This window comes from Cebus imitator, unplaced genomic scaffold (genome assembly GCF_001604975.1).
Source record: "Cebus imitator isolate Cc_AM_T3 unplaced genomic scaffold, Cebus_imitator-1.0 Scaffold7, whole genome shotgun sequence".
Lineage (NCBI taxonomy): Eukaryota > Metazoa > Chordata > Mammalia > Primates > Cebidae > Cebus > Cebus imitator.
Genome location: NW_016107322.1, coordinates 5,803,648 through 5,816,112, shown reverse-complemented (window position 1 = coordinate 5,816,112; position 12,465 = coordinate 5,803,648). Strand labels below are relative to the sequence as shown.

Genomic DNA, 12,465 nt, shown 5'->3' with positions numbered 1-12,465 from the left:
AGCTGGGATTACAGGCACGTGCCACCATGCCCAGCTAATTTTTTGTATTTTTAGTAGAGACGGGGTTTCACCGTGTTGACCAGGATGGTCTTGATCTCTTGACCTCGTGATCCACCCACCTCAGCCTCCCAAAGTGCTGGGATTACAGGCATGAACCACTGCGCCCAGCTATATATTTAAAGTTTATACCATGATGTTTTGAGATATATCTCTCTATATATGTAATGAATGCATTGCTACGTCAAGCAAATAACATATCCATCATATCACATAATTACCATGTGTGTTGGGGCGTGTGTACTAAGAGCATCTAAAATGTCTTTTAGCCTATTTCCAAAATACGATACTGTTAACTATGATTCTCGTGCTGTATACTACTTCCCTATTTTTACTCACTCTACATAACTGTAATTTTGTACCCTTTGATCTACATCTCCCCATTCCTCCTCAACCTCCTCCCCTGATAACCATCATTCTACTCTGTTTTTATGTCATTGACTTAAAAAACATTCCACATATAAATGACATCATGCAATATGTTTCTTTCTGTGTCTGGCTTATTTCATGTAGCATAGTATCCTTCAGATTTGTCCATGTTGTCACAAATGGCAAGATCTCCTTTTTTAAGACTAAATATTCCATGCACACGTGCACTCATCACAATTTTTAGTACATTCATCTGTCTATGGACACTTAGGTTATTTCTGTATTTTGGCTATTGTGAGTAGTGCTACGATAAACATGGAAGTGCAGATGCCTCTATGAAATACTGAGTATTCATTTATTTGAGTATACACCCAGCAGAGGGATTACTGGATCATATAGTAGTTCTGTTTCTGACTTTTTGAGAAATCTTTATACTGTTTCCAAAATGGCTGCACCAATTTTTATTGTGATTTTGATTTGCATTGCCCTGATGATTAGTGATGTTGAGCACCTTTTCATATATTTGTTGATCATGTGAATGTCTTCTTTGAATAAATGTCTTTTCAGGTCTTTTGTCTATTTTTTTATTCAGTTGTGGGAGTTCTTTATAAATTTTGGATATTAACCCCTTCTTCCAGTCTGGAGGCTACCTTTTCATTTTGTTGATTATTTCCTTTGCTGTGCAAAAGAGCTTTTTACTTTGATGCCATCCTACCTGTTTTGTTTTGTTTGTTTTTGTTGCCTAAGCTTTTGGTATGATAGCCAAAAAATGTTTGCCAAGGCCAATGCCAAGGAGCTTTTCCTTAATTTTCTTCTTGTAGTCTTATAATTTCAGGTTTTATATTTAGGTCTGTTATTTATTTTGATTTGATTTTTGCATATAGTGCAATATAAGGGTCCAATTTCAGTGTTTTCCATGTGGATATTCAGTTTTTCACCACTGTTTCTTGAAGAAACTATCCTTTTCCTGTCATGTCTTTTTGGTGCCTGTCAAAAATTAGTTGATCACATTGCTTGGGTTTATTTTTGCACTCTCTATTCTGTTGCATTGATCTATGTACCTGCTTTTATGCCAGCACTATACTTTTTTTTTTTTTTTTTTTTTTGAGGCAGAGTCTTGCTTTGTCACCCAGGCTGGAGTGCAGTGGCACAACCTCGGCTCACTGCAACTCTGCCTCCTGGGTTCAAGTGATTCTCCTGTCTCAGCCTCCCAAGTAGCTGGTACTATAGTCGTGCGCCACCATAGCCAGCTAATTTTTGTATTTTTAGTAGAGACAGGGTTTCACTATGTTGGCAAGGCTGGTCTTGAACTCCTGACCACAGGCAATCTGCCCATCTCAGCCTCCCAGAGTGCTGGGATTATAGGTGTGAGCCACCATGCCCAGCCAGTACAGTTTTAAATACTATAGCTTTGTAACATAATTTGAAATCAGGAAGTTTAATGACTCCAAATGTGTTTTTATTTCTCAATTTTGCTTTGGCTATTCAGTGTCTTTTGCAGTTCTATACAATATTAGCATTTTTTACTATTTCTGTGAAAAATATGGAAATTTTGAGAGATTATATTGAACCTGTAGACAGCTTTAGGTAGTACAAATATTTTAGCAATACTAATTCTTCCACTCTCATCCAAATTGAAATGAAAGAAGCAAAATTATCCTTATCAGTAGATTACATAGCCCTGTGTGTAGTAACCCATGATGACTCCACAAAAAACTGTTAGGATAAATGAATTCAGTAAATTTGTAGGATTCAAAATCAACACAGAAAAATTAGTTGCATTTCTTTACATCAACATGAAACGAAAATATTGAAAATGTATTTTTTCAAAATTTTTACTCACTTTTTCATTATACACTAATTGATTATTAACTGAAAAACAATCCCAAGGCACTTAACCTCATAGCTTTATTTATTTTCTAATTATTTTATTATTAATTTTTGTTGAAAAATTAATACATGAAGAGACATACAATGAAAATAAATCTCACTCTTTGCTATAGAACCTCCGTCCCTCTCCTCCTAGCAAAATAAAATAAAATTTTATTATACTAGACCAGAAATATCTAGTGGTCTTGGAAGTTACCCAACTGTAAAAGAAGGGAAAAATGACATAAAGATAATCTACTAACTTTGCAGCTTTCCTTAACTGAGACTTTAATTTAAAATAATTGGACCTTGGGAATTCAGCCTGTCAGTCTCTTATATATTGACCAAACCATATCAGACATAGACATTGGTTTTAGGATTAGGTTCCTACAAAGATATGATTAAGAACCCCTTTGAAAATGCTCTTTTGCACGAAGCATTTTTCAGCCTACATACTTTACCTTTTGTTTTAAATTTATAAAATAAAACCTTATTTTGTTTGTTTTCAAGTAGAGCTCAAGCAAAGAGACAGCCATGATTCTTATAGGATCAGAAACAGAGAAAGCAGAATCAGATTGAAGAGAAAGGTTGGCTGAAATATATTTATCAATTTGATTGAAGAAAGGCTACAGTTGTGTTAACATGATGGGTTTTGGAAGTACAGTATCAGGATAAACCGTAATAGATATCTCATTCTAGAAACCATCTTTGCAAAATATTTTTTCCAAAGACTAGGGAATTAATTCATTATGCATCTGTGTTTTGATGAGTTAAAAATACCATTGTATTTATCAGTTATAGCTACAAACTGGGAGATTCCTTGTTTGATTTACTGGTTATAGAAACAGAAATTTGGAGGGTGTTATCTTTCTAAAACAACAGAAAATAAAAAGGGAAGATGGAAAATACATGGCATATTAGCCTGTTCTGTGTTGCTATAACAGAATATCAAAGACTGGGTAACATATAAAGAAAACAAATCTATTTTTTGCAATCTGGAGAGTGGGAGTCCAACAGTGAGGTGCTGGCATTGGGGAGGGCCTTCTTGCTGTGTCATCTCATAGCAGAAGGCAGAACAGCAAAAGAGCACAAGTCCTAATGAGAGAGAGGAAGGAGGCCAAACTGATCCTTTTATCAGGAATCTACTCCTGTGGTAGCTGGCCCAGTCCTAAGAAAAGGGCATTAATATATTCATAAGGTCAGAGCCCTCATGACCTAATTAGCAATTAAAGTTCTCACTGCCAACACTGTTGCACTGGGGATTGTTTATAACACATGAACTTTGGGGGACACATTCAACTTGTAGCTTATAATATTCAAGTAAAATCTGAATTCATTCTTGTTCAGTTTGAAAGTCAAACCAAAACATTTCCACCAGTGCACTACATATTTTTATGGCCATTTTTTCCAACTTTTCAATTTTCTGTCTTAACCCAAAAGGGATGGATCTAAACAAACCTTAAAACACAAGGTGAATTTGGACAAAATATATGAGAGTTTGCATATTTTCTGCAAGGTTGTATTTCTTTTTCCATACACTTTTAAATTAATTAGTTATATACATCTCTTTCTTTCAATCATTTGTTCGACCAATATTTACTGAGATTTCACAATATTCTAGGCACTGCAAATACAAATAAGAAAAAACTCTTTGCCCTCGTGGAGCAAAGAGGAGGAAGAACGATGATCACCATATGTACCAGTAAAACATACAAGGAGACAGATGCTGGTAAGTACAATGGAGAAAAATGGAGCAAGAAAGAGAGAAGAGAGATTGGAATGAGGGGCTCTTTCAAACAGGTTGGTTGAGAAAGACTTGAGTGGAGACTTAACAGAGGTGAGAGAGTGATGCAGTTCTCGGGAGGAAGGCTTTGCATGAAAGGGAATACAAGGGCAGGCCTTTACACCAAAGAGGGCTTGGCAAGCTTAAGTAACAGCAAGATGGTCAACATGGTTATAAGGAAGAGCTGTGGAGATGGACTCGAAGAAATAGCCAGGGTCAAACTGTGGAGGGTCCTATAGGCCGTTGTCAGCACATTGACTTTTATTCTGAGGACCTGAAGAAGTGACATTATCTGACATATTTTAGAAGAGTCATTCTGGGTGTTGTATTGAGTGTAGACCACAGAAGCAGAAGTGAAGGTAAAACTAGGAGGACACACACACACACACAAACACACACACACACACACACACACACACACACGATCATCAATATTTGCAGGTTTCGTATTTGTGAATTTTCCTACTTGGTAGAATTAATTTGTAACCCCCAAATCTATACTTCATACATGCATTACAACATGTGCATATATAAAGTATTGAAAACTTTAAGATGCACAATGCACATGTTTAAACAAGGTGATTCTCTGCTCTGCTTTCTGGTTTTAGCTCTCATGCAGTGAGCAAGTGTCCTTATTGCAGTCTATCTGGTGTCACATGTTTTTTTGCATTTTTATGGGATTTTGTGGTTTAAAATTGCCCTGATGTAAAGTGCTGAAGTTCTGTCTAGTGTTGCTGAATGCAAAAAGCTGTGATGTCCCTTACAGAGAAAGTATGTGTGTTAGGTCAATTTCAATCAGACATGAATGATAGAACTGTTGGTTATGAGTTTAATGTTGATGAATCAACAATGCAGTATGTCCAAAAAATAGAGGGAATTCACTGATATGTGCACAAAACCACAAAAGTAAAAAGTTAATACTTATGTATTGAAGCTATGGAAAGAGACTAAATTTGTGAATTCATGACCAGGAGAAAATGTGTACTGGACAACGTTGTTATGAGGCTAAAGGCCATAGAAATTTACCATCACGCTACCCACGATCAGGAGAATGCTAAATCCTTCTTGGCTAGTGCTGGCTGACTCACAGGTTTCAGAAAATATTAAACTTACATGTGATTCAGGTTCTGCAGATAAGGAGGCTTAAGAATTAAAAAATACCTGCTTTGTGTTATACAATAAAAGGGTCATGTGAAAGAATAGGTTCACAATGCTGATGAGACTGCTTGTTTTATGATGACATCAGCAAACAAACCTATATAATGCAAATGGCCTCTAAAGTCCAGACTTTGAATCATTCAAAGAACATACAATGAATTATTTGTGAGACATATATATTAAATATGATGTCTTTAAACAGAAGCACACATAAAACAAGGTGATGCATTGATTGTTCAACAAAAATATGACCAGCTACTGAACCCTAACCCTGTATTTTCCTTAGAAGCAATGGTTCTGTATTTGTTCATTCAGCATTTGCAATGACTGTTTAGTACATGACAACTGCAAAACTAATGAGAATCAACGGTGTATAAACATATATATTTTTGTATATGTATATTTTGTACTCAGTTGTTTCACCAGCCCCCAACCAAATTTATATTTGAAACCCTAATCCCCCGTAGGTCAGAATGAGACTGTGTTTAGAGAAATGAATTTAAAGAGACAATTAAGTTAAAATGAGTCCCTTAGAACTGGCCCTAATCCAATCTGACTTATGTCCTTGTAAGAAGAGATTTGGACACACAAAAGAGACACCAGAGGGGCACACACATGGAGAAATGATCATGTGAGGGTGAACCATCTGTAAGCCAGAGAGAGGGGCTTGGGAAGAACTCATCTCTGCCAGCACCTTGATCTTGGACTTCCAGCTTTAATGACTGTTAGAAAATAGATGGATTTTATTTTCTTAGTCTGTGGTATTTTATAAACCCCAGCAAACTAAAGCAACATCAGGCAAATCATGGTGTTAATGGAATAGCCATGTTTTATAGTGGTGGCATGGAGTTTATGAGATATGATTAAATTTGTGTATATTTTGAAAGAGGAGCTAAGGGGATTTTCTGAAGAATTGAATATAGCTTATAAGATAAAAATGGAATTTTGCATTTAGGAGAAAATGTATTCCTATTTTTTTCTTTCTTACTATTCACATGTTGCACCATTTTTTCTAAAGGAAAACAACTAAGAAAGGAAACAATTTTATAATGTGAGGATAAAAAGACTGACCATACTAGTCATCACTGAAAGATTTCCAGTGGAATCAGTAAAGACATGATGTGTTTTGATAGGAAAACACATCATGATATGTTAGGGTTGTTTGTGACAATGTAAGTGTGGTTGTTCAGGGTTCAATTTTTAAAAATTTAATTTAAAAACACTTAGTTTTGAAGGGTTAAAATATTTGCAAGGAAAAATGATTTCTTATTTTTATTAATATTATTTTGCATGGTTCTCTAATAAGAAAAAATCAAACATAACTGCATAATTAAATTTAGGAGTAAATGAGTAATGAATAAGTTTTAAGATCTAATGATATATTTACTCTACCCACGACACAATTACCTGAAAGTAAATTGGTTATTGTATGTAAAGACTGTTTTAGAAGACAAAGCATTGAAAATAAATATGCAAAGACTTTCTTTGTGTTGTGAATTAAACCTTACTCTTTAAAAAGTATTATTAAAAATCAATAGTAATTACATACTTTGAAAAATATACTTTGAAAAGTCATTTCAGTGCATTTTATTTCTGCCATTAGTGTTCAATTTCGTTATTTGGATTAGCATTTTAAAATAATAAAGATATGTTTTTGTGAGATAGTATCCTGGGGTGACTTTTAAGAGACAGACATTTTCATATATTCAATTTACACTTTTTTGTTTTTAAATGCAATCTACATTTTTCACTGTAATAAGGAACTAAATATAGTCTTAATTTTTCTTTTGTTTCCTTTTTTCCAATTTGCATTGTGGTTCTTCTTTATATTAAGAGGATTATGTGGCTATTGTAAAATATTATTTTTATAATAATTGCCAACATTCTAAAGCTGTATTCTTCTCTTCATGTTCATATATTTTGTATTTGTTTCATAGTATTCCATTTCTATTATAGTGAGGAAGAAAAGCTGTTTGAAGTGTCTAAGTCTCTAAGCCCATAATTACCTTGGCTAATTAACATTTTTAGCTGCAGAATAGTTGTTTTCTAACAAATTCTTTTTCCTTAATTCTTTTCATAAGTTACCAGGTACCACTTAGAGCTCCCAAAAAGCCCCAAATCTTGAAAATATTTAAATATTTTCAAAATATTGAAATATTTAATTGATATTCAAGGATATAAGTTGGAATTTCTGATCAATATTATTTTAAGAAACAAGAGCTGCTTGATTTCATATAGCTAAATGTTACTTTTAGAATTTTTATTTTTTCTTTTTAATCTTTTATCTGAATTTGGACATCTACTGTTCACTCTTACAGCTAGCTTTATTTACTCCTTGTTCTTACACTTTTTCTGCCACAGATTAAGTTTTATTTCTGTTCTAGAAGTAGCTTGTTCTTGAAAGGCAGAAGTTTGGCTTACTGTCTATTGAGTTACTATTTATTTTTTTCCTAACATTTACATGTTAATTAGCAACACTTTATAAATTACCTTCGTATGCATTATTCTATTTGAACCTGATTGATTTCATTCTGTGAAATAAATGATGATTATTATCTTCAATATTTAGATAAGGAGACTGAGTTTCAAAGAGATTCTATGACTTACTTTTGGGCACACAGCTGATGGTGGTGGCCTGAATGGACTTAGGAATCACCCAGTGCTTCTCCTTTCCAAGTCTTGTGCTTTTTCCACTACCATCATATTACCTTTGCAGGCAATTGAAGCTTAGGTATTCTGCAATAAGCAATACCTGCAAGATTAGCAGTCTTCAGTATAACCATGAATACAATTCTTAATAAAGAATGCTATGTATATCAATGTAGGCATATGTGAAAGTGCTTTGTGAATTATGTCTGTGCATACACAGCATATTAATATTTAGTCTAGCAAAATAGCATTAACATAATTAGGTATAATTGAGCAATATTTGTTGTCTTCAAAATTATTTCAGGTCAGCATTTCTTTATTTTCTTAAAAAATATAATTTTGGTTTATATCAAAATAAATCACACATACCTTAAAGAGACGTAATTATACAAAGCTTATATATTAAGTAGAATGAATATTGGTTTACATTGTTTTAACAGAGAATAAAGGGATGATGGATTAAACAAATCTTATATCTCTCATGTAAAAGTGCAAGATGAGAATCTGTTGTGGTTGCATGAGAGGGGGCAGGGAAGGCATAGATAGAGAAGCTCTATTCCCGGAGGTCATCCAAGATCCCAAGTTTCTTCTATATTGTTGCTTCATCAAGTGTTTCCCTTGTCTGCGTAGTCAAAACTTATTCGCACTACCACAGTCCAACACAAGGGAAGGGAGGAAGAAGTCAAAGTTACCAGCAGTGACACTCGTCACTCCTGCTCCACATCCAGGAGGCTGTTTCTTATTTGCATAGCTTTCCTAGCTGCCATGCATTCAACTAAATTATTTAGAGATTCTGTTACTTAAAGAGGAGAATGAGAGAATGGATATTGGTTGATGAATACCATTATCTCATAGCCGGATCACTCATAGACACATGAGTCATTTTATTTTTTGATACATTTAAAACACACTTTTGGACATACAATAATCCAAAGTCTTTTTATATTACTTGACACAGCTCAAAGAATGTATAATTCTCTTTTGGGCCAGTTAAATCTAATTGTTATCTGGCAACGTATAAACTAAAAGGTGAGTTATTAATAACACCTCCCCTGATTTATACATAATCACTTGTATAGTGAGACAGGAAACCACAAAGATACCTTCTTTTCAGAAAAGCCAAGAATAGTATACAAACTAAAGTCATTGGTTCATTAGAGTTATCAAATCCTGCTGAGCAGTCAGTGCTAGCTCTTCCTAAACCAACCATGATTATTCTTCCTTTGGGAGGGGTAACTATCTTGTTTTAGTGTTCTACATGGCTCCTGAATTTTCCATTTTGAAAGTTTTGTTTGTTTGTTTGTTTTTTGTCTATTATTCTCTATGGATTCCTGTTAGATGAGTGTTAGAATACATCCTCTTCTTTGGAAAATACAAATTTCACAGTCATTAATACAAATTTCACAGTCATTAATACAAATTTCACAGTCCATTTCCTGCAGTACAGATTTAGAGACTTAGAGGTTGCTTTGAAAGTTTAAAAGACACAGGCTTTTTGAAAATTTCCCTTGTGATTTCTTTGAAAAGACAATTTCCATAAAAATATAATAGTCTCAGTCAGTTCCATGTGCAGGTAAGCATGAGCAAAGATTTTGTTTCACCATACATATTAAGTCTGAAATATCCTATTTATTTACTAGTCCTGTCCAGGGTCCAACCCACAGCTGACATTACAGCTACCAGGAAAAGAATGACAAATTACACAAATAATATTTGTAAAGGTTATAACAGAGCAGTAAGGACTCACTATCAGAGAGGTTGGAACCATTCTGAAGTGATCTGAAGATCAACAGCTGCTTCAACCTTCCTGGAGGCATTGGCCAATTCTGAATTAGGGCAGAAAATAAGCTCAATGCAAGCAGAGGCTACTGTTAAGGAAAAAGAAATCAACAAAGCTGTTAGTTGTCATGGAAAGCTGACTGACTACTCAAGAACTCAAGGACCTATGCCAAAAGGCAAAACAACATTTTCTGCAGATCTATGAATATTAAGGAAAAAAAAATCACCAAAGAGTGAGAGTGGCACCGGATAATCTTACTCAAGCACCAGATAATCTCCCTCTGAATAGAAGTGCCAGGATTGAAGGTCAAGTGGCTGAAGAGCTGAACTTGGAACCTGTGACAGTAGAGCTTGAACTTTAAACCTTTCAGGGATGAAGAGAAGAATACTTGGTAAACTGTTTATCAAAAGCATGGGACACTATGGCTGAGGAGTAGGAACTAATCAGATGTAAACAGAGTCTTGGCAAAACTATTACCAAACTCCAAAAATGTTTAGTCTCTAATCAGTTGTGATAATCAGTTCCTTCCTACATTTGTCTAACAAAGTAAACAGGGAACGCTTTCTGATGGAAGATAACATCATATGGAGTCTCTGTGGTTCTTTCAAGACAATTTCCAACATATAAAAACAATTACTAGATATGTAAAAAGGTTGGAAAATATGACCGATAATAACGAGAAAAATAATAAACTAAGTAGACCCACAGATGATCTAGATCTTGGAGGTAACAAACAAGAACTTGAAATTAATTAAGAATGTGTAATTATTTTAATTATACTTAAAATATTGGCCAGGCATGGTAGCTATGCCTATAACCTTTTGGAGGCTGCGATAGTCCGTTTTCTTGCTGCTGATAAAGATATACCCAAGACTGGCCAATTTAGAAAATATAGAGGTTTAATTGGATTCTGTTCCATATGGCTGGGGAGGCCTCACCATTATGGAGGAAGATGAAAGGCATATCTCACAGGGTAGCAGACAAGAGAAGAGAGCTTGTGCAGGGAAACTCCCCTTTTTAAAACTATCAGAGCTCATGAGACTTATTCACTATCAAGAAAACAGCATGGGAATGACCTGCCCTCATGATTCAATTACCTCCCACAGAGTCCCTCACACAAAGTGGGAATTCAAGATGAGATTTGGTTGGGGAACACAGACAAACTATATCAGAGGCCAAGGCAGGAGGATGGCTTGAGCTCAAGAGTTTGAGACCAGCCTGGGCAACACATGGAGACCCCATCTCCACCAAAATTTTTTAAAACATTAGCCAGGCATGGTGGGACATGTCTCTAGTCCCAGCTACTTGGGAGGCTGAGGAGGGAGGATCACTTGACCCTAGGAGTTCCAGACCAGCCTGGGCAACAGAGCAATACCCCATATCAAAATAAATAAATAAAATATTAATAAAAATTGAGGAAAAGATGGAAAATAAAGAATAGAGACTTTTAATATAGAAATGCTATCAATGATGGTGAAACCCCATCTCTACTAAAAACACAAAAAATTAGCCAGGCATGGTGGTACACACCTGTAATCCCAGCTACTCTGGAGGCTGAGGCATGAGAATCACTTGAACATGGAAGGTGGAGGTTACAGTGAGCTGAGATTGCACCACTGCACTCCAGCCTGGATGACAGAGTAAGACTCTATCTCAAAAAAAAAATAAATAAATAAAAGAAAAAGAAAAAAAAAGAAAAAATTCTATCTATGAAAAGATTCAAATGGATGTTCAAGAGCTCAAAAATGCAATACTAAAATTTAAATGTCAATAAATAGTTTTAATAGCAAATTGAAGAAAATCATAAAATAGAAGATATTTAGATAGAAAGCATCAAAACAAAAGCATGTAGAGAGAAAAAACTGTAAAGCTGAAATTAAAATAACAAAAGAGATGTGTGTAACACACTCAAAAGATCAACTTAAAGAAAGCTACACTCTGAAACCACCTGAAACAGAGAACAGTCTTTTTAATTGAATTTTCTTCTGAGAATAAATTGCACTGTGACTCAGAGAGGCTTGGGAATCTCATCTCATCTTTTGCTGTTGGAGATACAGAAGCTGGCTAGTTTTCTAAACTAAGTGAGGCCCCAAATGAAGTTGTCTTCAGCCAATATAAATTGAAGGTAACAGGCTCAAAGACATACTTTTTAGCAAAGCTGTATTCTCTTTTGTCTGTTCTTTCAAATGGAGTAAGTCTTGCCAAATTTATTTCTTTGAGATCTCTTTTAAAGTGGCAACAAGCAGCCAAGAAGCACCACCATTTTGACTTTTTTCCAATGTCCTTGTCTGTATCTGTGCTGTCTAATATGGTAAGCAGTAACTATTTGTGGTTAGACGTAAACTAATGAAGATTAAACAAAGTTTGATATTCAGTACTCAGTTGCAGTAGCCACAGTTCAATTACTCAATAGTATCGAACACCACTTTAGAATAATTGATCAGGGGTGCATTGGTTTTGTTGGAATTTACCTATTAGAAACTACATATCATTTCTTGAGTGTCCATGTTGGAAAAGATCATTCTTAATTTTTTTTTCCTGGTATAATAACGATGGCTGCCACTTTTCTCAGAGCCTAGTAATGAGTGAATTTTGTGATGCGAAGGTCCACCAACCAGCATAAGGTTGTATTTAATTTCTCTATTTTCAGATGGCACCCAAGCTTGCCCCTCTGTGCACTGTTTTTGAGTCTAGTATCCTTCTAGTTTAGCCCTGCCATAGAGCAATCTTCCATTTTTAAAAAAGGAGACACTGGTGAGAGCTGATCACCAGGTTGTGGAAAGGCATCTTTTTTTTTTTT

General features: G+C 34.9%; 1 long non-coding RNA gene across 1 annotated transcript in view; it reads left to right on the top strand.

The window, feature by feature from the left end:
* The window catches only part of LOC119472863, a 112,164-nt gene that overhangs the window by 42,743 nt on the left and 56,956 nt on the right, over nt 1-12,465 (top strand). The gene's annotated exons all lie outside the window — the stretch shown is intronic.